The following is a 26,572-nucleotide window of genomic DNA, read 5'->3' as shown; positions in this document are numbered from 1 at the left end:
AAACCTAGATGAACTGGAGCATATGAATGGGGGGCCCTTAGTCAGTGGGGCCCTTAGTCAGTGCTCTTGTCTGAATATTCATGTCCCCCCCCTTCAATTCATATATTGAAACCCTAACTTTAAGGTGATTAGGAGATAGGGCCTTTGGGAGGCAGTTAGTCCTGAATGTGGAACCCTCACAAATGAGATTAGTATCCTCATAAAAGAGGCCCCAGAGAGCTCTCCTCATCCCTTCAGCCACATGAGGACACAGTGAGAAGTCTGCAGGCAGGAGGAAGGCCCTCCCTTGACCATGCCAGTACCCTGATCTCAGACTGCCAGCCTCCAGAACTATAGGAAATACATTTCTGTTGCTGATAAGCCACCCAGTCTGTGGTGTTTGCTTGTAGCAGGTCACAAGGACTAACAGCCTGGTCAGCAAGGGTGAGGCTGCCTCCAGGAGGGTGGGTGGCCTTTTAAAACAGCCTCCCCCCTGTGGTTCCCTGGGGCAAGGGAAGTGGGGGAGGGGTACGTACCCAAGCAGATACAGACTTTTAAAGGACTTGCATTGCCATTATTCATCTCTTCTGGCCAAAGGCATATCTGCAGATGAATATTCCAGAAAATATCATTTTTTTTTTGTTTTCAAGTTATAGAAGTAAAGTGTGCCTATTGTAGAAAACAAGGACAATACGGGAAATATAAAGAAAAACTGGAAATCACCCAGAATGCCACTGCCTAGAGATCTTTTCTTGCCAGCCCTTCGGTGTATTTCATTTTAGCATTTGGTGTGTATGGGATCATATTGTAAGCAATTTTATGTCCTTCATCCATTGAGCATTACACTGTGATCATTTTCCCTGTCATTAAATTTATTTGAAAACATCATTTTTAATGGCTGCGTAATATTCAGCCTTGTGGCTGATTCATAATTTATTTAACCATTTCTCCCCTTTTGGGCACTGATGTTCATTCTAATTTGTAGATATTATAAATATCCACAAATAATGGTGCTGTGAACACCCTCATACATAAATCCTTGGGCGCTTTGTGCTTATTTCTTGAGGACAGATTCCTAGATGTGGAAGAGAGGGGATATGTATTTGGTAGTAGATCTGGGTAGTAGATCCCAAGTTGCTTTCCAGCAGAGTCTCCCGGTGAAGGCTTTGCCCCACTAGAAGAGAATGTCCTCGTTCTGGCACTTTCTTCTGCATTGAGCATTACTTTTTCGTAAATCACTGCTAATGTGATAGAATACACACTGCTCCTGAGCTGCTTTGTCATTTGCTCATTGATTTTGCCCAATTTTCCAATAGGGTGTCATCATTTTCCTTGCTATTCCTAAAAGTTCCTTCTACATGAAGATTCTTCATATTTTCCCAAATACAATACAAATATTTCTCCCAGTTGGTTATTTGCCATTACATTTTTTATAACAGCTTTATCGAGATATAATTCATATACCATACAATTCACCCCATTAAAGTGTACAATTCAGTGGTTTTTAGAATATTCATAGAGTTGTACAGCCATCGCCACTATCAATTTTAGAACCTTTTCATCATCCTAAAAAGAAACCTCATACCCATCAGCAGTCACTCCCCATTTCACCTCAACGCCCCTCCCCCAGCACCTGGCAACCACTAATGTACTTTCTATCTCTATGGATTTACTCGTATTCTGGACATTTCATATAAATGGAATCCTACAATATGTGATCTTTTGTAACTGGCTTCTTTCACTTAGCAGAATGTTTTCAAGGTTGTAGCAGGTCTTAGCGCCTCAATTCACCATTCAATTTTGCTTATGATTTTTAATAGTAGAAGTTTAAAATTTTTATGTACTAAATGTTTTGAGCTTGCCTTTCGTGATGTACCCCCTCTCTCCTCAGGGCTTTTATGCTTACAATGTCCTTCAGTTAAATTTACAACTATATTTTCTGCGAGTTTTTTTTTTTTAATGCTTCATTAAAACATTAGAATAATTAAATCTCAAAGTAATATATGGATATAGTCCTGTTTTAAATGGCTTTCATTTTTATACCAACTCTTCAATCCACCTGGCATGTATTTTAGTAAATAGTAATAGGGTGAGAGTCTAATTTAATTTTTTTTCCAATAGCCAATTGTCCCGGTGCATTTCTACCCCATTTACTTGTACTGCTTCCTTTGTAATTTATTAAGTTCTTAAATGTAGTTGGGTCTATTTCAAGACTCTTCTGTTGCAGTGCAATCGATGATTGCACCAGTGCTGTGCATTTTAATTCTAACAGTTGTAAAACGGCAGACAGGCTGGTTATTAGACGAGTTACCTCTCTTTATTCTTCTTTCTACAGACTTGAATTCCTTTGCCCTACTCCTTCCACCGGGAGATCTTAGAAGTTTTTTCTTCGAAATTCCTTCTGTTCTTTTTAGCAGTGCCTCCCCTCTCCCCAGACCAAACAGCCACTAGTAATTTCATTGCTTATATTTTCAAGTTAATATTATTTTAGGAATTAATTACATTCAGTCTTCTGTCCAGGGGCACATCTTCCCATTTTGTCAAATCTTATGTTATATATTTTAGTAATGTTTTTAATTTTCTTCATTTTGGTGCCACAGTTTAGGGTTATTCTTATGTCTTTGATTGCTTTTGCTATTTTTTATTGCTGTTGTGAGCAGATTTTTAAAAGTGGCTATTTCTAATATTAAAGAAGGTTCTTTTTTCCCCTTTGTAATGGTCTACATTCCTGAACCCTCTTTCTAATTATGATATTTTCCAGTTGTTTGCTTTGCAATCTCTGTGTCTGATCATACTATCTGAAACCATGATTATTTCTTCCTTTCTAATAGTTAACATCTCTAATTTCTGTTTCATTTCTTATTGCCTTAGTCTGATCTTCCAGAAAAGTGTAAAACATTAGTGAAAGGGAACAAGCTCATTTTCTTTCTAATTTTAATGGAACTGACTTTAGTTGTTTCATTATTAAGGATAGCGTAAGTTTAAAATAGAAAACTAGGACGAAAAATAATGTATATTTACTTGAAAGAATAGTAAAGAAGAATATATTCAGTATGTTTTAAGAAGAGCATATTGTTTTCCTTGTTGCTCAATTGACATGCGGTTTTGATTAATGTTAATAAAAATAATAAAATTGTACTTTAAATTTCAAGAATAAATCTTAGTTGGCCCTGGTGCATGATGTATTTGGTACATGGTGCTTTTATTGAGATGTTCACATCTGTATTTTCGTGCACATTTTTATTTTAGTTTTTTTAGTTATATCGGTACATTTTGGTATAAGGTTTTACTGACTTCATAAAACAGGTGAGTATTTTTTTAAGGTTTTATTCATTTATTTGAGAGAGAGAGTAAGTGAGAGAGAGAGAGAGCATGAGCCGAGTGGAGGGGCAGAGGGAGAGAGAGAAAAGCAGACTCCGCACCGAGCAGGGAGCCTAACATCTGGCTGGGTCCCAGGACCCTGGGATCGTGACCTGAGCCAAAGGCAGACACTTAACTGAGCCCCCCAGGTGCCTCCAGACTGGAGTTTTAGATATATTTTAATATCTAATATTAGATAACATATAATATTAACTATAATATATAACAATATATAGTGTCAACAAATCATGGAGCTACCTATTTTTCTAAAAATTTAAAAGACTCCCCCTGTAAAAGTATTTAGTCTTGGAATATTTTTCAGATATCAACTTCAGTAGTTTTTATTTTATTCTGTCCTCAGATTTCTTGTTTTATCCTCTGTCACACTCTGATAATTTACACTTTCCAGAAAAACTATCCAATTTGTTGAGATTTTTCAATTCATTAGCAAGTCTGGTATAGAGGGATTTTTTTAGACAAGAAGAAAACACCGTCTGTGGTTGTGTCCCCTTTTTTATTACTTATGTTATTTGTTTTCTCTCATTCTCATTATTTACAATAATACTACAGAGAACTTTACATGTAAATGGGTTTTATCGCTCACCTCCAGCTTCCTATTCTGGAATGCTTCATTTTGATTCATCACTCAGGCAGTGGAGTATGTTTTCAAGTAATCTTTTTCTCTTCTAAAAGATACATGTCATAATGGTAGAGTTCATGCGTATTTTGAAATGGCTTTGTGGCTCCACTTTTTTTTTTTTTGAAATTATTTATTTATTTATTCATGAGAGACACAGAAAGAGAGAGAGGCAGAGACACAGGCAGAGGGGGAAGCAGGCTCCATGCAGGGAACCTGACACGGGACTCGATCCCGGGACTCCTGGATCATACCCTGGGCCAAAGGCAGACGCTTAACTGCTGAGCCCCCCCGGCGTCCCATGACTCCACATTTAGACCATGTACTCATGTACTGGATTGGTTGAGTATAACATTTCAAGTCACAACCACTTTCTGCAAAACTCAGCGGGTGTTGTTGTCTGATGTTTTCTGTTCTTGCTTTTGTGTTGTTGCAGAGGTGATCTGAGGCTAGTTCTCCAGTGGTTAGCTCACTTTTGGTTTTGCTTTGCTTTTGCTTCTTTTCCTGCCTGAATGCTTGTAGATTTTTAAAACTTCTTTCAGGTAACATTATTAGGGCCTTTGCACCTAATGTAGTAAGGAGTATGAAGCATGCGTGTGTGTGTGTGTGTGTGTGTGTGTGTGTGTGTATTTCTGTGAGACAGAGGGAGGGAGAGAGAGAGAGACGCAGTATGATGGGGGAACAGGCATTCTCGTTGCCTTCAAATACATCTCCCAGGCAGTGCAGCAGTTTTCCTCATCCTTGGCATCGTTGATGTCCTGGTCTAGACACTTCTCTGGAGAGCCATCCTGTGCATCTGAGGATGGTTAGCAGCATCTGTGGTTCTCTACCCGCTACATGCCAGGAGCTTCCTTTCCCTTGAAGTTGTGATAGCTCCAGATGTCCCCAGACATTATGTCCTAGGGGGCAAAATGGACCCCCGTGGAGAATCTCCACAACAGAGAGTGGCATGAACGTGTGCTCTGACCTCAGATGCGGGAACCCAACAACCTCCCTTATTTCAGCTGGGCTCCAGCTCAAGCAAAAATATATATGTGGGCCTTGGTTTGTGTTTTTCACTTCCACTCCCACGCTTTATAATTGGTGGAAATCCCTCAAGGTGTAGTACTGTATCAAATTGTAGTTTATGTAGTAGCATTTGAGTTTTTACTGGCCTGGTTTTCCCTGGTCTTTAGTGGGAACCTGGGAGAACCTGGGACAGGCAGAGCTGGCCAGCCACTGTTTTTCACAGTTCTCCTTTGCGTTGGATTTTCTCACTCTGTGCATTTTTATACTCAAACGCTTTAAAAACATTTTTTTTTCCTTAGGGGAATTGTTTTTTAATATAAATGCTAGTGTTTTTGGGTGACTATATATATATATCACTGGTTCAGACAGTGATTTGGGATGCCCAGTGAAGTAGTTTATTCTGGGCCACACGGAGAAATGGCCCTCTGCGACCTTAAATCCGTGGGCAGCCCCTCCAGACCCGATGACACTTTTCTCAGGCCACATGCGCTAATGACGACTGAGCTGAGCTCTCAGCTTGCAGGCTACACCTAGTCAATTCTGAAACCAGGCAGTGATGAAAATCCCCTCTAAATGCAAAGAAGTGTGAGACTCAGTCGAGGCATGGTGTGAAAAACAGTTTGGCTGCATACCCTTTGCCCAACTTCATCTCAAGAGACTCGGGAAAAACACAGAAACACCTCCTTTCCAGTATTGTTTATTTTCATGTCACAAACTGTGCACTAGAATGAAAACAGGGCCCTAGTGCAGCTCTGGTTGTGTGAAATGTGATTTTACTTCGTCTATTTTAATCCCGGAGAGGGAAAGTTCCAAATTATCTGCTAAAGCCACCTTCTTTGAAACCTTTCAGCGGCATGGTTTAGAAACAAGGATGGGTGTCGCCAGAATTTAGGACGTATGTCTGTCCCTCGCCAGAGCAGAACATGTGTTTGGGGGCTCCTTTTGTGTTTGGCCTCCCTCTCTCCCACCCTGGAGGGGGGTGATGCGGATTAGCATCTTCCTCTGCCATGGTGTGGCGGGCCTGCTTGGGGGAATGGCAGCTTTGCATTTTTGAATTAATTTTGTTTTTACCAAAGTGATGGATTTAAAAATTCAGTTTGTACCAAAATGAAAGAACACCAATCTCCTGCCCACCTCCGCCACCCCATCCTGCTCCCTGACACTTTGCTCTACTTCATATATTTACTTCCATTTTTAAAAATCATACTCTTATAATGCTACTTATTGATGCCAGTTTAGACCTTCTCTTTTGGTTGCCAAGGATATGGCTCTCTCTTGTGCTGTTCTCCACATTTTTCCTCTTCTTTTATTTTCCTAACATCTTTCTATTGCTCTATCTGTTACTTGTCTGTAATGTTTTGGGTCTATGTATGTGACGTTGGGATGTAATATGTGTGCAGTAGAGAATTGATGCTTATTTATTGTGTCGATCTCTATAACTTTTTTGGTAAAAGTTATATCCTGCTCCCATCATTATATGGATGCAGCTATTTTTCAGTGCCGAGCTGAGTAGAGTAGTGTATGGAGCATATGGTGACTTTCTTTTTCGTACACTTTTTAATAAAATCTGGGATTAATGGTTTCCTCATTTTTTTTCATTTATCTGATTTTCTGCGTACTACCTATGTTCTTTCCATGGAGTCAACCAAATCTGTCCAGTTATAACCAAGATCATTTCCCAAATGCTCAGAAGGTTCTTAGTGTCTCCCACCTCCATCCTGAAAGCATGTTGTGTCCATCCTGCTCGTTCTTCGGTCCCGCTGCACAGTTAGTGCTAGGACTTGTCTGCGCTACTTTCGTTTATTGCTGGTGTAATATATGTACACTTTGTGCTTTATTTATCTGCTTCTTTGTTGGAGCAGGGTCGTCTGTGCCTGTACGCCTCACCTCCACTCTCTGAGAACCATGCCCCTGGGGGACCCAGTGACCGAGCCACTCACGTGGCCCCTTTAGAGGTGTGGACATCGTGGCCCTTATCTCAAATTCAGTGTTCACTCCTCCCACCAAAAATATATGCAGACCTTTGTAGGCTGAGTCCCCTTCCTGGTGCTCCTTATCCGTGAGGACTCACACCTTTTCTACTGCTTTTTGTCATTTACTGAGATTCCAGGAGGTGGCCAAGAGAAACCTGTGTGTGAGTCAGAGATTTGAACATAGATGGTTTTGGTGGCAAAAATCCATACGTCTGAAGACCATGACTAACACAGTGGGGCGGGGAAGAGGAATCTGAGGCTGTCACCAAAGAAGGAATAAGAGCCTCCGTGCTTTGAACTTCGAGAAGGATTCCTTTTGTGTTGAGATAAGGTATTGCAGGAGATTCCTTTCCTGCAAGGTGACAATCAAGGTAGAATCTGGAATGGTTTACTGCGGGTTTGGCTGAAAGGCAGAAGGAAATACTCGGAGAACTCAAGCCCAGAGCTCACCTTGAAGACAGGGCAGCAGTAACTTCTGGGAAAGGTCAGCTCCATCTGGGAGCTTCCATCATTATAGCTGCTGGAGTTCCCAGAGTTGACCATCACCCCAACCCTGCAGGACATGTGCAAGACAGCTGCTTGAGTCCTTAGGCCTCAGCCCTTCTGGCTATAAAGTGGGCAGATTGTTTTCAGCCTTCTGGGGAATGTGCCTGTGAAAAACACAAGGTACACCAGGGGTTGGAGGTTCCACAAGCACCTTTGACCATTGACTTAGAGCCAGGCCTGGCACTGAGGATTCATACACGTAAATCCTTATTCACAATGTATCTTAATATCTTCCTAGGAAGTGGGAAATAGCTCAAACCAGAGTAATATCCTTTAAAAAGGAGGAACTGCTGTTTCTGAATAAATTGTTTGCAAATAGGTTGAGAGAGGGAGAGAGAGAGAGAGAGGGAGAGAGAGAGAGAGAGAGAGAGAGAGAGAGAGAATCCGGAAATGAAGACTAATAAATCACTAGACCTTTCCTGTTGCATCAAGAAGGTTCCATCTAATTCCTGTGTGCTCCAGCCCTGGCCCAGGAGCACTCAATAACGTGTCACAGATTCAGAGAATTTAGTTGCTGGAAGGGGCCTGAAAGGTTCTAGCAAACTGCCTCCCTTTGTAGATCCTGCCGCAGAGGAGCCATTGTGCAGCGCGCTCTCCCTCACACCATTAGTGTCAAACCTTCGTCAATATTTAAACATTCATTATTCAGAATTTCATTTCTCCGCTCCTCTTCTTCTATTTTTTTTTCCTTACTCGGAGAAGGAAAGAAAAACAAGGTTAGCAACTATATCCTGTATTTCTGCAGGAAAGAAATGAGCCGCTTCAAAGCTGAGCTGATTTACTGGATAAATATCTACTTAAGCATTTGGGGGACTTTAAATGTATATGATTTACCAGAGAAATAGGGGGCATCCTTCAGAATCCACTATGCAAAGATATATTGACACAATTTCAACTGTATGGTTATGTCTCTGATAAATCATCCTGCCTCCTTCAGACCTTCATGGTCCACTGGAGATAAAATATGCAGTGGCCTTTGGGGGAGGGCAAGGGGCAGGCGGGCAGGGGTGTACAGCTAGGTCTGCTGGGAAGGATCTCATGGGGAGGCTCCTGAGTTGGGGAGACTGGGAATCTAGTGAGAGGGCACGGGCTCCTGGCTGTGCATTTGTAGCCAGGTTCCGAAGGCTGTGGGAGGCAACTGCTGTCTGCCTGGGGAAGGACTGGAGACCAGAACCCTGAGCAGGAAATGGGCAGGTGGATTGTGGTGAAGTGGTAGCTTTAGGGCCTAGACAAGGCTCAGCTCTGAGTCACAGCCACAGGGACCCTGACCAGGTCTTGCCAGGTGGCTTTGCCCAGGGAGGCCCTTCATAGGAGATCAGGTGACCCTATCAAGGCAGCTGTTGTGTCTTTGGGCAACAGTGCTTTCTAAGGTTGCTAGAGTGGGGCTTGTGGATATATAAGCATATGGGGGGCCTCAGCCCTATAGCTGGTTTGTAAGTGCAATGTTTTTTCACTGGGTGCCTTTTGAAACCGCTCATGGAGGAGATCCTATGGATGGACCCTGCTTGTGGGACCTGAGTAGGACTTACGGCCAGAAAGAAGCAGGATGACTGACAGAGAGGCTACCAGTGCAGCTGAAGGAGAACAGAATCTGTGTATCGGAGGCCAAGATGGTGGCCCAGGCTTCACATACTATCCAGGCTGGCAGGATCTTCCCATGGGCACTTCTGCTTCCTGCTGAGTGCTCCCAGGTATTTCTAGGCCAGCTCTGGACTTGTTTCCTCTATGCCCATATTCTGAGCTCATTCTTTTAACTCCACTGGGGTTTGGAAGCACATGGCCTGAGCCCTAGAGTTTGCTGCTCACAGAATGGGCCTGAGTTATGCCAAACAACCCTCTTCCCTCTCTTTCCCTCTCACATCTATCTCTCTTTGGGGAAGCTGCAGAAAAGTCTATGTCACCCTTGTTAAGGGTCTCAGGTGTCTTTTTATGCTTAAAGCTGTGTCTACGACCCCTTTCTACTGAGAAGGACTGGCTTATTACCTACCCATGGAGCTGGGATTTTACTGCCTAGTTCCACAGAAGGGAATGCTAGAACTGCATGGGAATAAAAGAAAAGTCTCTTATTCCAAGCCAGTATTTACAATAATTACATGAATGGTAAATGGAACTGGGAAAGCAAATTACCTTCAATCTTTTATTGAATCTTTTATTCTTAAAGTAGATTCTAGTGTGCACGTCTTTGAGTAATTCAAGAAAGTGGTTAAAATCCAGCAGGTTCTGTGTTTGGGCATGGTCTCCCACTCAGGACTGTCCTGCTGACCCCACAACGGCTTTCATATGCATCACATGGGCCTGGCTCTTGTTTCCGGGAAAAGCTGGATCAGCTGGAAGCCTGGTGTCCATCAGCTCTGAAGTACTGTCTCAGCATCTCCTGCATCTTGAGACATCTTTGCATGATGCATGAGTCATAGGCCATTCTAAAACATATTTGCTTATGGCAAGGGTCAGATGACTGGCCCATGTGGAGGCCTATTGGTAACATGCCAGGGCTCTGCTATAATACAAAGAAGAGAAAATTGGTCCCTAAGGAGGTTGGTGCCTGAGATTTGTCAAAGTATCTGGTATAGCCAGGTCTACAGGTTTGAGGAAAGGAGGGACATGGGTCATGGAAATCCCACTGGGAACTAGCATTCATTTATCTCTCCAGCCACCCATCTCCATCCTTTCCCTGATTCCATGTACATCCACTGAGTATCCTCCAGTGGCTACTGGGCTCTAGGCTAAGTGGTGAGGCCACAGGCAAGAAGCTCCTCCTGACCCCAAGGAGCCCACTGTTGGATGGGGAAGATAGACTATTCATTGGCATGAATATTCATGAATATTCATGCCAATGAATAGTATAATGAGGCTGATGGAGCCCTGTCTCTGAAGAATCAGAGCCTTAGGCCCATATTATACTTAAAAAGGGTATAGGTATAGGGGGATAGTGCCAAGGAAGTCCGGGACCTGTCCAACCAAGTGGCTAAGGCTTGCTTGAATTGGATAGGGAGAAAATTAATCGAGGAAGTGTTGAAATTGGCACACACACCTGTCCAAACTGCCTAGGATGGAATGGGGTGGCAAGCTCAATGGCCTATGAGGTCAGGAGCTCCTGGCCACTTTACTACTCTGTGCCATGTCTACCATGTGAGTATCCTACAGTGTACAGATTATTGTGCCCTGAGATTGGGAGAGATGTGTCCCCTGTAGGCTTGAACATCTTAGGTTTAGCTATATTTACCTCATATTAACTAATATTAACCTCCGCCCTTAGACCTGTGGAGGGTCCTCCTAACTCAGCCACCATGATAGTGTAACTGGTAGGTGTCCTGCCCTTGCCTTCCTGTGAAACTATGTCTGAACTAAGGATAAGTTCCTTAACCTCTCTGGTTAGTGAGGACCTTGTGCCTATTTAAGAAACTTCTAGAATGACACGTCTTACTAATGACACACAGCCAGTTCAGAAACCCAAAAGTGGATTCCACAGTTGAGATCTGGAGGAGGGTATAGCAATGGATTGAAGTGGCTGGGATCCAGAGCTGCAGAGGTTCACAAAAGTGTGCACTAGGCTTGATGAGCAGTCATGATGTAGCCATAAACATAGCCTTCTGTTCCCTTGATTGATTCAGGCAATGGAATGTCATACCAAATGGGCAGGACAGGGGCTCTAGGATGGTAACTGGACTCCCAGAAGATGGATGGGTGGTTATTCTGTAATCAGACATTCTGGGGCTACATCCTGACCCGGGACACCTCCAACCTCACACCGGGCCTCTTAATGAGAGAATTAGCACTTTACCACAGAGCCTGAGTAACTTCTCAGGCCTGGAAGGAAGAGAGGATTTTCAGTGCAGTAAATCATTCTGAAACTCAATCTCCTTACCCCAGATGCACACTGAAGATGAAAAGTTCGCTCTTTGTTTCAAATCTCCATGAGATGGGATGAATAGTAAGATGAGACACTCTGGCCTCCGGGAGGATTTGCTAGAATTCTTCATAGTTGTGGCCTTGAAAACTGGAGAGGGTTCAGCCCCTCGAGGGGAAGTCCTTTGAGGATGAATATGCATAGAAGCACTTGTTAGTATCTAAGGGAGAAAATGACTGGTTTTGCATATATTGGCTTTTAAAGGTCATTGGCACTGGTTCCCCACGTCAAAATGTTGGAAGGGATTTAGAAATCATGTAGGCCAAGTCCATTTTACAAACGGGAGACTGAGGTTCAGAGCATTCAGATGCCTCACCTCTGGCCAGGGAGAGCAGCTGCGTCTCATCCCTTACCCAGTCCTCATGGTGCTGACTTGTGTAGACTGGCTATTTTGTACTCATTCATTGAAAAGGAAGGAGCCAACAGATACAAGGTTGAAATGTGGATTTTAATGTCTACATGGAGTGGGTACTTATTAATTCATTGCATGAATGGTGGATTTCATCAGGCCTCATTGGCTCTCTTCCTTAGCCTTTGACTGGTGGATGATTTATGCAGAAGAGTTACAGGAATTCTGTAGTTAGTTTTGGAATACTTTTCTGGTCTGGCCCTTATGAGGCCTACCCCTTTATTGTCATCATCATTGTCTACACTCACCAGATCCCCCAGCCTGAGAGCCTCAGGAACATCTGGTGTTATCATAAGAGCTCTGGGGTGGTGATCCCTTTGTGCAAGCATGCTCCTCCCGTCACCCTTACCAGGAGAGATGTGAGGGGCATGTGGGCCATTTGTAGCTCCGGGGGAGGGGGTAGCCTTGCCAGGCCCTGGCTTATGTAACATCTGTGGGTTTACTAGTCACCTGTGGTGGAATAGAGATGATAGCAAATCCTTAGACATTCATCCCGTGCAAAGATGGTTTCTAATTACCCTCCCCTTGAATCTCGGCTGCCCTGTGGCTGTTTTGACAGACAGAGTGTGGCAAAAACAACAAGTTGCCCCTTCCAAACCTTGCCTTTAAGAACATATACTGCTTCCTTCTTGGCCTCACCATGTAACAGTCTAGCTACCATGCTAGAGAGAGTACATGGAGAAGCCCCAACACTGCAGGCCAAGGGAGATGGGCCCAGCTGAGTGCAGCCTACCAGCCAGTCCTAGCAAGCTGCCAGCAGGTGAGTGAAGCCATCCTTGGAGCCTCCAGCTCCCTCAGTCCAGCCACCAACTGAATACCACTGAGGGACACTGCTCAGTGCCATGTGGAGCTCGAGGATCATCCCACCAATCTCTGTCTTAATTCCTGACCCATGAAAACTTTAAACATAATAAAAATATGAGCTTGGAGTCTGACTTCATGGGTTCAAGTCCCAGCATAGCCACTTTCTGGCTGTGTGACCTTAGGCAAATGCTGATCCTCTCTGAATCTTAGTTCTAACACCTATAAAACTGGGCAACACTCCCCTCCTTTCAGAACTGTGAAGCATTCACCATGGTAAGGTATAAGGAGCCTGGCATGTAATAGGTATGCAGTAAATCTAAGCTATCCTTTCAACTTTTTTCAGTAAACCAGAATTCTCTCAGGCAAAGGTGCCTTAGGAATGGCTCCCCCCACATGCACTATGATGTCCTGAGAGCTGCCTGGCTTGCCCTTTTGGGGACCTGTGGTGAAAGGAGGGAAGGATGACCCAAAGACACTGAGTCCTGGGTCTGGGGATATTTGTGAACTAGAGGCCCATGTGCCAACCTCCAAGGAACAAGGAACCACACAGAGTTTATGGATGAGACACATCTGCATCTACGGGCATGCCCATGTGCTCATGCACGGGCACATGTACATGCGTGTGTGTGTTTATGTGTGTGTGTGTGTGAAAGGGGAGCAGTGGAGGATGAAGGGTTCAGGCCAGTGGATGTGGCTGTAAGGAGCACTGGAGCAGGAGCTGTGAAGGCTCAGAGAACCATGTCAGGGTCCAAGCAGGTCACTGCTGTCCAGCCTCAAAGGTAATGCCCAGAAAGCTCTTTCTAGACTGTAAAGCACTCTATGTATGCAAGGCATTATTTTTAATAGCTTGACAAGGAGGAGGAGGAGATAGAGGAAGCGGACGAGGAGAAATCCGCCTGAATCCTCCTGATAACAATTTTACATCTATAATTCCTTCCCCTTCTTACTGCATTGGAATTTTATGGGGATTAGTGAGCATCCAGCTGCAGAAGGCCCCGGAGCCCCTTAGGAAAGGCTCAGCCTGGACTTTATTTAATGAATCCCCTCAGAGGGGATTTTCCTTTGTGGCAAAATGTTCCCTGCTGGTAGGGGATGCATTCCACTGCCTAGGGCCCCTTCCCTGGGTTTCTGTAAACCAGGAGGGAAAGGCTGCATCCATCTTCAATACCTCATGGAGGGCATGTGTTGGTTGAATTACTTAAAACTCTGGAGCCACAATTATAATTTCCTTCCTCCTTGTCTCTTCCCTAGAAAGAATATCGCCTTGCCTCTCATTCTCCATCCTTCCCCTGGGAATCCTTGGAATTTATTTGTATGGCTCAGGAGTACTGGGTGTTGAGAAGTGTGAAGTGCCTGGGGAGCCTTCTGGGGCCCATGTGCTGGTCTTTGCCTTTGGGTAGAGCCACTTCCTCAAATAGAATTTTTCAAATGCAAGTCTTCCAACCAGTCTTGGATGAAGAACCCCATGATCTTAGCCTCCTTCATAGCCTTGAACAAGGCCACTCCTCTGAAAATGGAAAGGAAGCTCCGGACTACAAGATATCATGATCCAGAATGTGAAAATTTGAAGCCTAACATTTGAGATCATGATGATAGGGTGGCCAGACAAAATACAGAACCCTCAGTTAAATTCAAATTTCAGATAAGCGACTGATAGCTTTTTAGTAGAAGTGTGTCCCAAACGGACCTCTCACAAAGAATGATTTTTCAGTGCATGTCCTATGCAATATTTGGGATGTACTTAGACTAAAAATAAAAATTACTGAAACACAAATTAAACTGGGTAGGCAGCCTGTATTCTGTTGGCAAATCCAGGACCCTTCCTAAGGACTGCCCCTCCTCCTGCAGTGCTGGTAGGGTCTTGCACACTGACCTGAGGTTTGCTGAGTCTGCAAGACAGTCTTCACTGGGCTGATTGTTTCCTCTCAAGAAATTCACTTGAATCAAGGTCAGTGGCCCCAGGTAGGCAAGGTGCGCCTTATTATCTGGTCTGTCCAAAGAGCAAGTGCATTCTTCAGCTGATCTGGAGAAGCCTCATGACTCCTCCCCTAATGCCCTGTCTTTAAGCATATTAATAGCTCTCCATGCCAAATAGCAAATGCTAGATTACTGAATCAGAGATAAAGAAGTTGACTTCTGAGATTTTATTTTCTTATTTATATCCTACTCTCAATTCAAAAGGAATATGGAATATCTGAGTCCCTAAATACAGTTGGGTACTTTTTTCTCTAATGTTTTAACTGTTAGTAAACCAGGCTCAAGCTTAATCAAGGCTAGACTCAGAAGGCAAAACCCTCCATGAGACATACTTATGCACCTGGGTTGCCCTGGGGCCAAGGCCTGGGATGGAAACTCTCCTGGCATCAGGTCTTCTCATTTCCTCCCTGTGCCCCTCCATACCTTCTCCCTTGACTTCCCTGTCTGGGGAGGCATCTGTCTCTGTCTGATTTGGGTTGCCTTGAGGACTCCCTGCCCTCTACCATGCTCCATTCATTTCTGCTCCATCTCCACAGCAGAAATTCTCAAGCCTTGTGCATCCATGGAAATGCTGCCTCCAACATGCTTGATGCCTTGAGGCTGGTTGGTGCCTGTACTCAGACCCTGCTCCACAGGTCCTCTCCTGAGTCTGTGCCTTTTGGAGGAAGAAGTAGGATAGGGGCTGACCTGTACGTTGCCCAAAGCCCAGGGCAGGAGGAGGATGGTGAAGTGGGGAGCACTGAGAATGGGGCATGTCGGCTTCCCCGTGAGCCCAAGCCAGTCCTGCCTAGGGGGTCTCCCCGAGACTCCACTCTTCCAGGCAGCCTTTGGCTGAGGGTGGAGGACAAAGACTCACCCGAGAGTGAGTAGGACAGTCACAGATTGGCAAGGCAGATTTTGTGCAATCTATGTCCTGAGTAGTGAATTTATCAGGAAATTAAAACTGAATTCGTCTCACTTTCCAACCACTAATTAACAAAAAGAGGTCTGCTTATATTTGTTGCCTGTATTTGCCGCGGTCCCCCAGGAGATCAAGGGGCAGACGTTTCTGTGTGTGTGTGTGTACATCGTGTACAAGTACAGTGCAGGGCCCTGTGGTCGGTGGCAGCTTGCTGCTGCTGGGCCAAAGAAAAGGGAGCGGGAGTCCTCTCGTGGCAGAGTCGGGCTGTCCTGGAGGAGGGCAGCTGTGCCCGCATCTGCCCTGAGGGGCAGTCCCAGAGGATGCAGGCCAGCATCTCACCCCTGGCAAGCAGCAGAGTAACTTCAGCTCCGCCGTGTGGTCAGCCGTGCCCAAGGGACTGCAGAGCCGAAGAGCTAAGAACGCTGGCTTCCTGGTCGACAGAACCAAGATCATAATCGCAGTTCTGCTTCCTTATTTGCTGCTGTGCTGTTCCATACGGGGCGCATCACTTCACCTCCCCAAGCCTCAGCTTCCTGGCCTGTAAATGCAAGTAATTATATTTGTTTCATAGGCTAGTTGGAAAGATCAGACAGGATAACATAGGCAAAGGTCTCAACGCAGTGTCTTCTTCCCTTAGTAAATGTTTAACAAATGGTACTGATTATTATTAGAAAACATATTAATTGGGTCTGTAATGTCTTAACACATTTGGTTGTTTTTAAAGTGATGCCTTTTAAGCTAAATTAAGCTGCCTGCTTAATTCAACTATATGCTTACTGCCTGCATTGCAGTATAGACTGTATCTTTCCTGAAATGTTTTTCCCCTATATTTTTACCTTTGTGCTTTCTTTCCTTGATGTGCTTAATCTCTTGAGACATCTCAGAGGCAAGGCTGAGTATGAACAAGATAGGTAGGTGTTTAGGAGATGTTTGAGAAATGCCGAGGAATTTAAGCTGCTGTGGTACAGAGGTTCTCAAAGCGTGCTCCACGAACCTCCATTCCCACACAGGGTTCTTTTAGGAGGAATTCAAGGCCAGAGCTATCTTCATAATAAAATTTGATGCCACTTACCTGTTTCACTGTGTTGATATTTGCATGGCTGGTGGATGAATATTGGATCTGCCTGCCTGAAGCTGGTATTTTTAATTTTTGCCCAAGCAGACTATACTGGTAGTCATCCTGTCCTTTACCAACAATCACTCAAAAAACTCCTAGAAAAAACCAATGCCAGTTTCACTTAAGAATGCCTTGATGAAGCACTAAAAGTTAGTAATTTATTTACACCTTGACCCTTGAGTACATGTCATTTTAACCTTCTGTGCAATGAAATGGTAAGTTCAAATAAAATAAAATACTTCTACATCCTGAAGTATTATGGTTGTCTCAAGGACAAGCATTCATGTGGTTATTTGAGTTGCAAGCTGAACTAACCACTTTTCTCCGTTTTTTTTTTGTTTTTTTTTTTTAAGATTTATTTACTCTAGAGAAAGAGAGAGAGAGAACATGCATGCACAAGCAAGTGGGGGAGGAGCAGAGGGAGGGAATCTTTAAACCTACTTCCTGCTGAGTTCAGAGCCTGATGCAGGGCTCAATCCCAGAACCCATGAGACCACCACCTGAGCTGAAACTAAGAGTCAGATGCTTAACCAACTGAGCCACCCAGGTGCCCCCAAACTAGTCACTTTTTTCAAGGAACATAATTTTCAGTTGCAAGAACATCAGACACACAAATTAGGGCTGTTCAGACTTGGATACTGCATTGAAAATTAAGAGGAGTGAGCTTACCATTCCAATGAAAAACACTGAAGGTATTGGTTGCTAATGATAAAACTTGAGCTTTCAAGTAAAATTGGAGTTTTAGGAAAATTGATAGCTTACCATTTTTTAAAAAGAATATTAATGAATATATTTTTTGATACTGTATGATGTGTCAACATTTAGAAGATCTTCATAACTCAATGTACTAATATTTGCCAAAAAGCAATATGGGATGTGACTAAATCAAGCTTAGGTAAAAGTTGCTTTGACAATTCAAAATAGGGGCACCTAGGTAGCTCAGTCTTTAAGTAGCTATCTTCGGCTCAAGTCATGATCCTGGAGTCCTGGGATTGAGCCCCACATTGGGCTCCCTATTCAGCGGGGAGCCTGCTTCTCCCTGTGCCCCTCACCCCACTTATACACACACATTTTCTCTAATAAAAAAAAATAAAATCTTTTTAAAAAAGAAAATTCAAAATAGATGAATGTATTTTAATACAACCTGAATGCATAATTTTCATTGATCAGGTTTAAGATTCCACATTACAGCTAAACTTATTGAGTTTTAATGTAGTATCAAAGAAAAATATCCCCAATTATCTGAAAAGGCTACAATAACTTTCTCTCTACATTGTTTCCTTTTTTCTTTTTCTCTTTTATCAATTTTCTATATATCATCAGTCAAAATGACATATTACATCATATTGAATGCAGAAGCATAAGTAAGGATCCAGCTATCTTGAGTCAAATATAAAGAGATTTGCAAGAACCATAAAGCATTGCTAGCCTTTTTTACCTTTTTTGAAAATATAGGTTTTTTTAAATAAAAATTTGTTGTGTGAACATGCAATAAATTTATTATTGGGGTTCTCAATAATTTTTAAGAATTTTAAGGGGCCCTGGAACCAAAAAAAAAAAAAAAAAGAGAGAGAGAGAGAGAGAATGGCTACTCTAACAAATGTTTTGTTCTTTCTGAGCAATATCTCTACCTACACTTTAAGTATGGGTGTATATGCCTCTCTCCCTCTCTGGACATGTAAGCTCACAGAGAACAGCTTCATATTTTTGTGTCATACCCAACAGCTCACACATGGCAGGGCATGTGATAGATGTTTGGTAAATATTTAGTGAATGGGTTAATGAGTTTAGATTGTCTCTCCACCTATAAAAATGGGATCTGTTGGCCCACAGGGTTACCTGAAATAATGCCAGGTTATGACCTCAGGCTCTACCATCCAAGAGACCTGATTCCTGTACATATCTGCTCTTTGGCAAATGTGCGATTTAAGTTAAGTTACTAGATTTCTAGCCTAAGGTATGAATCCTCCAATTGAGAAATAGAAATCCTTAGGCCCTAGTCCAGACCTACTGGATCAGAAACTCTGGAGCCAGGGCCCAGAGATCTGTCTTTTAACAAGCCCTCTAGGTGATTCTGATGCACCCTTAAACTTGAGAATTTTTATATCCCCTTTGTTCTCCTGTAAAATGAAGAATAGAACTCTAACTCCATAAGGTTGCTGACAGATTCCATGACATAATAATCATAGAATGCTTGGCAGTGCCTAAACCCTCACTAAGCAGGACCTATTCTTACCTTAAAGGATGAGAAAGCCTAGACTGTTTTACATCTTCAACAGCTATTTTCTTGTCCATGGCCCTAGCCCTTGCTCACCTTCTGTGGCCCTGAACCTAGGATGAAGAGTGTAGTTGAGCTGGAGAGAGAACAGAGATTCCCAGAAAGCCAAGGAGTGACAGTGTGTGGCCAGGCCCTCATGCCTTCTGTTTCCTTCTCCCTGCCTGATGAAAGTCTGTTGACCCATAGCAGTACAGGTTCCCTGGTCCTACCTCCATAAGGAACAGCACCCAACAGTGTAGTCATCTCCCAAAAAGACCTTGATGGAGGAAAAGAGAGGAAGAGAAGCGGGAGTTTGGAGAGAGGTCAAGGGAGGAGAAATTCTGAGCAAATTAGAGCAAGTAACCTTTGCAAATGGCAGCTGGGGAAGACAGAAGGTGAGAAACTGTCATTCCAAATTGCAAACTTGACAAAGGAAATGAATCCACGCCTTGGCAGACAGGTGCCTGAGCTTCCCTGTGTCACACTCTGCAGCCTGGCTTATCAGAGGCCCCATTCCTGTGACCCTATTGAAGGTCCATTGACATCTGCAAGTCTTCTTGTTAATTGGAAATGCATCAAACTGCACAGTCAGCAAAAGCCCATTGAGGATTCAGGGTCCCAGTAGGACTGGCTGACCTATTAACTGCGTCTCTGCCTGTAGCTCTCAATTTATAAACCCGGAGCTCCCCAGGAGCAGGATGCTTCCTCTCTTGTGCATTGATTCACTCATTCATTCATTTATCCATTTCTGTGTTCCTTCCCTTAACAAACATTTATCCACACCCTGCAGCAGCCGCATTTTACTCTAGACTGATGGTTCTCAAACAGGTACAATTTTTTACCCTTTTCCCCCAGGAGGCCACTTGGCTTTTGGTTGTCAAATCTGGAGGGTGTGCAGGCAGATAGTGGTAAGAGATGATGCTCTTGAACATTTTACAATGCAAAGGACAGCCTCTGACAACAAAGAGTTATTTGGCCCCAAACATCAGTAGTGCCATAGTCAAGAATGCTGCTCTGGGTGGGAGATGGGTATTCGAGGGTTATGGAAGGAGTTAATACGTGGAGGTGGCAAATACCAGACTGTATCAGCAGAGGGAAGAACTACACAGTGCAGCGATGGCTCTAAGAGGGAGCATGGGGAAACTTAAGATTGTTCTCTCTAAGGGTTGATGGGAGGTGCTAGGGAGGGCAAGTGTGACTGCAGATTGAGGTCTCAGGGGAAGAGAGGAGGGAAGCATTCCCTAGTCTGTCTTTTGTCAAGTCTTAGAAAGTCTCTCCTCTCACGAGGGCAGAGGATCTTAGATTTGAAGTGGTGCCGTGGGGAATAAGGGGGCACGGTAGCCAAGTCTTCACACCCACAGCTCTGCCATGGGCATACTCATGGTGGGATCTAGTCCCATTTTCTGGGGCCTGTGGCCTCCATAGCAGGGCTGAGGAGCCCTTGATTATGGGACTTCTGTGGCTTCCGCTTCTTCCAGCTTCGTGAGGAGGCACAAAGTCGGTTCACTCCTCCTTCCTACCCCTGTGGGCTTGGTCGCTAAGCCCACAACATGTGATCAGAGAGGAGTAAGGACTTGGCTGTTCCTTCCTTCATTCATTCATTGATCAAACAGCCCTAAACACCAACTTTGTGCAAGGTTCTATGTAGGGGCAGAGGTGACTAAGCCATTCCCCCTGCCTGTGAGAAATTCAGGACTCATGGGCTGACTTCTAGACCTTGGAACTCTGTGTTCCATGTTCTTCCTGGTTGGAAACCTGAAATGGGACAAAAGCTGAATGGGCCTGAGTCTAGGTGTTGTTCTGCTGTAAGCTTCTGACGGTACCCCAGGACAAGCGGCCTGAAGGACCTCACCCTGGGAGTGAAGCCTGCTTCCCCCTTCCCTTATAATATTCACAATGTGAGTGTAAGCTCAAGTGTAGTGGGTTTTCTGTTGCCTGTATTCAGACTGACATAAGAACAAATTAGAGGGAATGATGCAGGAATGCAGACAAGCTATCATGTATGCGTGACTGTCATGCGGGCTGCTGGAGGGGGCTTTCTAGGATTAGACTATGGGTTTTGACTTATGTGTTGACTTGATAGCCTAAACTTTGAGTTAGATAGGGACTCTTATGAAGCCACTGAAATATAATGACCGTCCATAGCCCTTGTCAATTCTGTACAAGAGAAGACACCTTCATCCCCACTCCCCAAAGTGGCAAGGACAGAATAATAAAGGACAGCCCTTTAAATGAAAATGAATTTATCTTTGTTAAAACGTCCTGACATTTTCATATTTGTGTCATCGTACCACAGCCTAATTACATTGTGGGCACGCTCTCCTGGGGGTGCATCCTTTCTACATGGGAGGGTAAGTGGCCTTTAATTATCAGGGCATGCTTTTTGTTCCTCGCCGCTATGGGCCTCACCTCAGGCAGGAGTATCTCCTCAGAGCCTCTGATCCATCCTAGCTGCTGCTGAAATAAGTCAAGTGTCTACCACCACACGTGAGAGTCCTTCTATCCCTGATTTTCTGGGCTCTATTATCCTCACTTCAAGAATGGCCAGAAGGAAGGGAAGTAAGAAATGCAACAAGCTAGATGCTAGACTGCAAGGATCATCTCATTCTAGCCTACTCTTGGCCTGGGTCCTCCATCATCTTCACTCTTCCCAGAGTTTATTTTTTTCCTTGCAAACCTAAAGCAGGACCGAGGCACCAAAGTAGTTATTCTCTAATAATACTCCCCCGACCCAGCCTTCTTCCTATCTCTGCATTAATGACTTAGTCCCTTGGTGGTTCTCTCTTGAAAATTTAGGAATGGCTCAAGCAAGCTGTCATCTTTCTAAATGATGTCTGATCACAGCCTCAAGATTGATTAGCACCTGCTTTCCTGCCCCCCCCCCCCCCCCTGCAGGCATCTTTGAGAGCAACATTGCTGAAAGATAACAACGGTAGAGGCCTACGTAATTCATAAATGGCTTTGGCTGCGTGGGTTTTGATGAGGCAATATGGAAAATGATTGCATTAAGCATTGCTATTTATTTACTTGACTTTGTACAGGACAATCAATTTGTTCACGTTCTGTGCCTCCTGTCAGGAAGTTAAACAGCAGAGAAGGCAGGCTGGATGCATTACCTCATTGCTCTAAGAGATGCTGTCACTTCTCAGATCACTTTAGATTGTTTTTAATAACAGCATCTTTCATTCCTGTCCACTGAGGGAGCGGAGATTCTCTTTCCACAGAAAACAGGACACTGAGGAAGGTGAGGTCTGACCAGGAAAAAATGAGCTCATTTTTTTTTGAACTATATGAAAATGCTATTTCTGTAGGTCAAATATCAGCAGTTTCATACAGATCAACCTAATAGTTTAGCACAACCCCTTGCCAGAGCAGAGTTAATCTGTCCGAGGCAGGCAGGAATTGGTCCTGTTGGAGCCTTTAGGAAAAAAAATTCTAGATCCTTGCAGAAAGAGCCAGTCAGTATTCAGCCCTGGTCACAGTGAACCTCAGACGGTGGTTATGTAAGAAGACTGTGGGTCAGAGGCTGAACCGAACTCACAGAATGGGGCTGATGAGGGTGCATGCATCTCTGCTGTGTGTTGATTGAATATTTTTGGAGATTCTGGAAAATGTCTCAGAATGATAGATGGTCTCTGAATTTGAATAAACTCTGGAAATCAGACTTCTAGGTTGGAGGGAAAAGCTGTTTAGAGAAAGAAAAAGAGAAAAATAAAAGAGAAAAATTGCTTTTATTTAAGAAGAGTGGAAGAGAGAAATTGCTTAGACATACGGTTGAATTTGAGTTTAGGCTCTCTCAGCTCTGTGAGCAAGTCTTGTTGTCTCCAAGGACGTGTTTTTTTTTTTTTTCTTCTTTTTTTTTCTCATCTGTGAAAGAATCAGGTTGGTGTGATGGTTAATTTATTACATCAACTTGGTTAGGCCACGGTATTGTTTGGTCAAACATTATTCTAAATGTTTCTGTGAAAGTATTTTTTTTTAGATGAAATTATCATTTAAATCAGTAGACTTTGCGTAAAACAGATTACACTCCATAGTGTGGGTGGACCTCATCCAATCAGTTGAAGAGCTTAATTTAAAAAAAAAAAAAGAAAAAAAAGACTGACATCCCACAAAGAAGAGGGAATTATGCCAGCAGACTATTTCTGTACTCAGGCTGCAACTCTTTCCGGGGTCGTCAGGCTGTTGACCTATCTTCCAGATTTTGAACTTGCCAGACTTCATAATTGCATGAGCCAATTCCCTTAAAATCCCTCTTTCTTTCTCTCTCTCTCTCTCTCTCTCTCTCTCTCTTTCTCCACATACATACACACACACTCTGTTGCTTATGTTTCTCTGGAGCATCCTGACTCACACAGTGGAGAAAATAATTTTTAAGTTATCTCACTCATTCATTCAAGGCATGAGGAACCTGCTTGGGATCTGACATGGCACAAGGTACCTTGGCATTCACTTAACCTCAAGGAGACCACACCTGTTTCATTCCCTGCCGGGTCTCCAGTTCTCTGCAAGCACTGAGCACAAAATTTGTTTCTAGTAAAGATCATTTCTTTTCCATTTTCAGCTTTTAAATCCTGGGTCTGTTCCGGGCATGGGGAGTTGACTTGGAATTGGAGCAGGATGGTGTTTCTGGAAGACCTGGAAGGCCAGGGGTGAAGAGGAAAATTCAGAGAGCTCTGGAAAGATACTAGGAAGACTCAGGATGAGAGTGCTATGAGCTGAGCATCTACTTCCCTCTGTCCTGGAGGGCAGTATGGTGTCCCACACAGGTGAAGGAGGGCAAGCACTTCAGAGCATGGCCAGCTGAACTTGCCATTGCTGCAGCAAACACCCTGATCATCTGCAGGGAATCTAGGACTTTGCACAGCACCAGCTAGCATGGATGTGAGCTCACTGGGTCTTCACAGATTTATCATAAAAGATTTACATCATATACATATTTATCGTTCTTTTTTTCCAGATGCAACACAATTTCCACAAACACTGCATATTTATTCCTTATAAACTCAAATTTATTATAGATTCAATTTTCTTTTTCTCTGCATGGGTTTATCTTTTCCTTTCTGGGTATTTTCCTGATTTTAGAGATGCTTCCTTCCAAAGGCATCCATTTATCCTTATGCTTCCCATTGCCTTATAGCTCCTCATGCCTTACGTTCTACATAATATTTCTCTGGCTCTCAATTTTCATTTTTACTCAAGTAAATTAAGATCTTTTAAATATGTAATTAACAGATGCCTACTGTCAAAAATTTAAGAAGTTAAACATAACAAGGAGTAGGCAAAATAGTACCCAAAACGCTGTTAATATTTTGGTGTGTTTATTAACTGGTATCCTCTTTTTCTCGTTTATTATCCTTTTGTGCCTAACAATCTAGTCTAAGCATTTTGATAGAAAAAATCATGAACCTTATTTTTAATGGCTGTCCATTTGGCTGTCTACCTTTGGGTATAATATCCTATACAAAACAATTTCCATAATGTTGGACATTTGGTTTGAAGCTGCTTTTCATAAAATGACTATGCATAACACTTCAAAGAACATATTGCACCTACATCTCGTCTGCCTTTTGGGGTACATATTTAGGAAAGACTCGATCATAATGCTGGCTCACATCTAGTGAACAGTCCCGTGAGCCAGCCCTTTGCTAAGTGCTGCCTGGTTGTTTCTGAAGCAGCCATATGGAATTGATACCATGACTCCAATTTTTTGAAGAGGAGAACACCAAAGTGTGAGGAGGTTATGTGTCTATAACTTGTCTATGGTGACCATTCAGTTAGCAAGTGGCACAGCCCAACTCTGAGGATGAATGGGCCCATGCAGTCAAGACCTGGTACCAGCCGACACTTGGTAGGTGCCATCAAGGGTGAGTGCTGGCATTTCTATGGTGAGACTTCCACGGCCCAGGTCTGAAAATGGGCCTCATTTACCCCTCCCTATAGGGAGTCTCTCTCTATCCCCATTTGTGCACCTGTCTTGTAGCCTAGAGGATAGGAAAGCAGGAAACACCTAGTACTTCCCTGGGTGCTCTTTCACTTGGAGTTCTCCATCACATCCCTAATGGCCTGGCCCACAGCTCTTCCATCTCCCTCATCTTAGCACCAGTAGCCCACCTATCAGCCACTAGCCTCTCAGAGAAGGAACAGTGTCCACTTCTGAGTCTCAGCCACCAATACCAGGTGACCATGATACCAGGGAACCTGTACATCACTATAGAGGATTGGGCTGCTCCCAGCAGAGCTGGATCCTTCAGCCTCCAAAGCCCCCACAGGGCGGGTGCCCACCACTGCATGCAGGAGGGGTGAGGCTCTCTCCTGCAGTGCTAGTGTGCCTCACAGGCCTCTCACCCCCTGGACCACCTCTGCCTTGCAGGCTGAAGAAGCTCTGCAGACTCTTAGCACACTTCTTATTCCTTTAGACAGAGCAGCTTTGCTAGGCTCTTCCCAGAATGCATCCCCCTCAGCAGGCATTTGAACTCTCTAGAGCTTCTGGAAGGCCCCGTCATAGACAGAGCTGATGTGATGCTCTGTGTTTTACCCTGGAGGTAGCAGATTTCACCATCGGGGTCGAAGCTGGCATGGAGAGTAACTCAGGTGTGCTAAGTGTGCCCTGGGGCACTCCCCAGCAAAGGCAGGGTCACAGGAAGGCAGACATGAGATGGCAACATTAAATCCAGGGCTGGGAGAAAGAAGTTAAATTCTGCCTTTCTATTCCACTCCGGTCTCATTAGATTTCTAGCAGATTTCATGCTTCCAAATGCATTTGCTACACAGAGATGCTTGGGGTTTCTTGGAGCCCACAAAGACAGATGGTGGGGAGGGGCGTGGCTGTGTGGTAGGGGACTCAACTCTGGCAGCAGGGCTACTTGCAAAGCAAGGAGCTTGAAGAGTATGGGAGGGGATAAAGGACATGAGCCCCAAAAGAAGATTCCTGCCCAAGTGCAGACTCAGAGCAACCTGGTCCTCCTCAGCTCTGCTCAATACCCACCCAGGTAGCCTGTGAGAAGGATCCACTTATGCGGAGTGGTGAGTTCGAGAATCCCCTTGGGGCCTGCTCAGTGACCCCTGATTAAGTGGGTACTGGTATCTTGGAAAAACCATTAGACCCACACCCCCACACATGCCATGGCCACATCCTTCCTGCTGCCTTAGATCCTGGGAGCAGGTGAGATGGGACCCGGGAAAGGAGCTAATGCAGGCCTAGAGGCGTCCTGGTTACACACATGTGCTCCAGGTGCCACATGGATATGTGGACTTCATGAGAAGTCCCTGGATGAGAAAGGCTTACAAGAAAGAGGGCCAAAAAGCAAGAGATCACAGACCCAAGGGGTCTAGCGGCAGGTGAGAGGGATGGAGAGCAGGCTCCCCTCAACATCCAGCAATGACATCAGTGGGTTCATTCGCATCCCCCTCCAGGGACAGCTCCATTTGTCCCTCTCCTCTCCTTTCTCCTTTCTCTTTTTCTTCCTTCTCTATTATTCCTTTCTCCTTTGAGGAGTTTCTGGTGTGCCCTACCAGTGGGGTTATCGTGTCCCCCAGACCCCACATCCCCCAGCCCTATGCAGTTTTTAAACCTCCCACCTGGGCCTATGGAGGGACCGCTGTGCCCTCCATCTATGATGCTTGCAGGTGCCCACTGTCCCGCCTTCTCTCCACGGGACTGGCTCCCCTCTCCAGCTCTTCAGAAGTGTTCTGTT

General features: G+C 44.2%; 1 protein-coding gene and 2 long non-coding RNA genes across 7 annotated transcripts in view; 2 read left to right on the top strand and 1 right to left on the bottom strand.

Annotated features, from left to right (window-relative positions):
* The window catches only part of EPHB1 (EPH receptor B1), a 474,340-nt gene that overhangs the window by 270,130 nt on the left and 177,638 nt on the right, over positions 1-26,572 (top strand). The gene's annotated exons all lie outside the window — the stretch shown is intronic.
* LOC144293857 (uncharacterized) lies at positions 15,572-18,727 on the bottom strand. Its single transcript, XR_013361233.1, has 3 exons — positions 18,458-18,727; positions 16,574-16,713; positions 15,572-16,039 (listed from the first exon to the last, which is right to left on the bottom strand). It is a non-coding gene; the product is annotated as an uncharacterized LOC144293857 (long non-coding RNA).
* Positions 18,701-23,808, top strand: LOC144293855 (uncharacterized). The gene is made up of 2 exons (XR_013361231.1): positions 18,701-19,270; positions 23,440-23,808. It is a non-coding gene; the product is annotated as an uncharacterized LOC144293855 (long non-coding RNA).

Source organism: Canis aureus, chromosome 22 (genome assembly GCF_053574225.1).
Source record: "Canis aureus isolate CA01 chromosome 22, VMU_Caureus_v.1.0, whole genome shotgun sequence".
NCBI lineage: Eukaryota > Metazoa > Chordata > Mammalia > Carnivora > Canidae > Canis > Canis aureus.
Note: the sequence above shows the minus strand (reverse complement) of the source record. Positions and strands in the feature narration are given on the sequence as shown.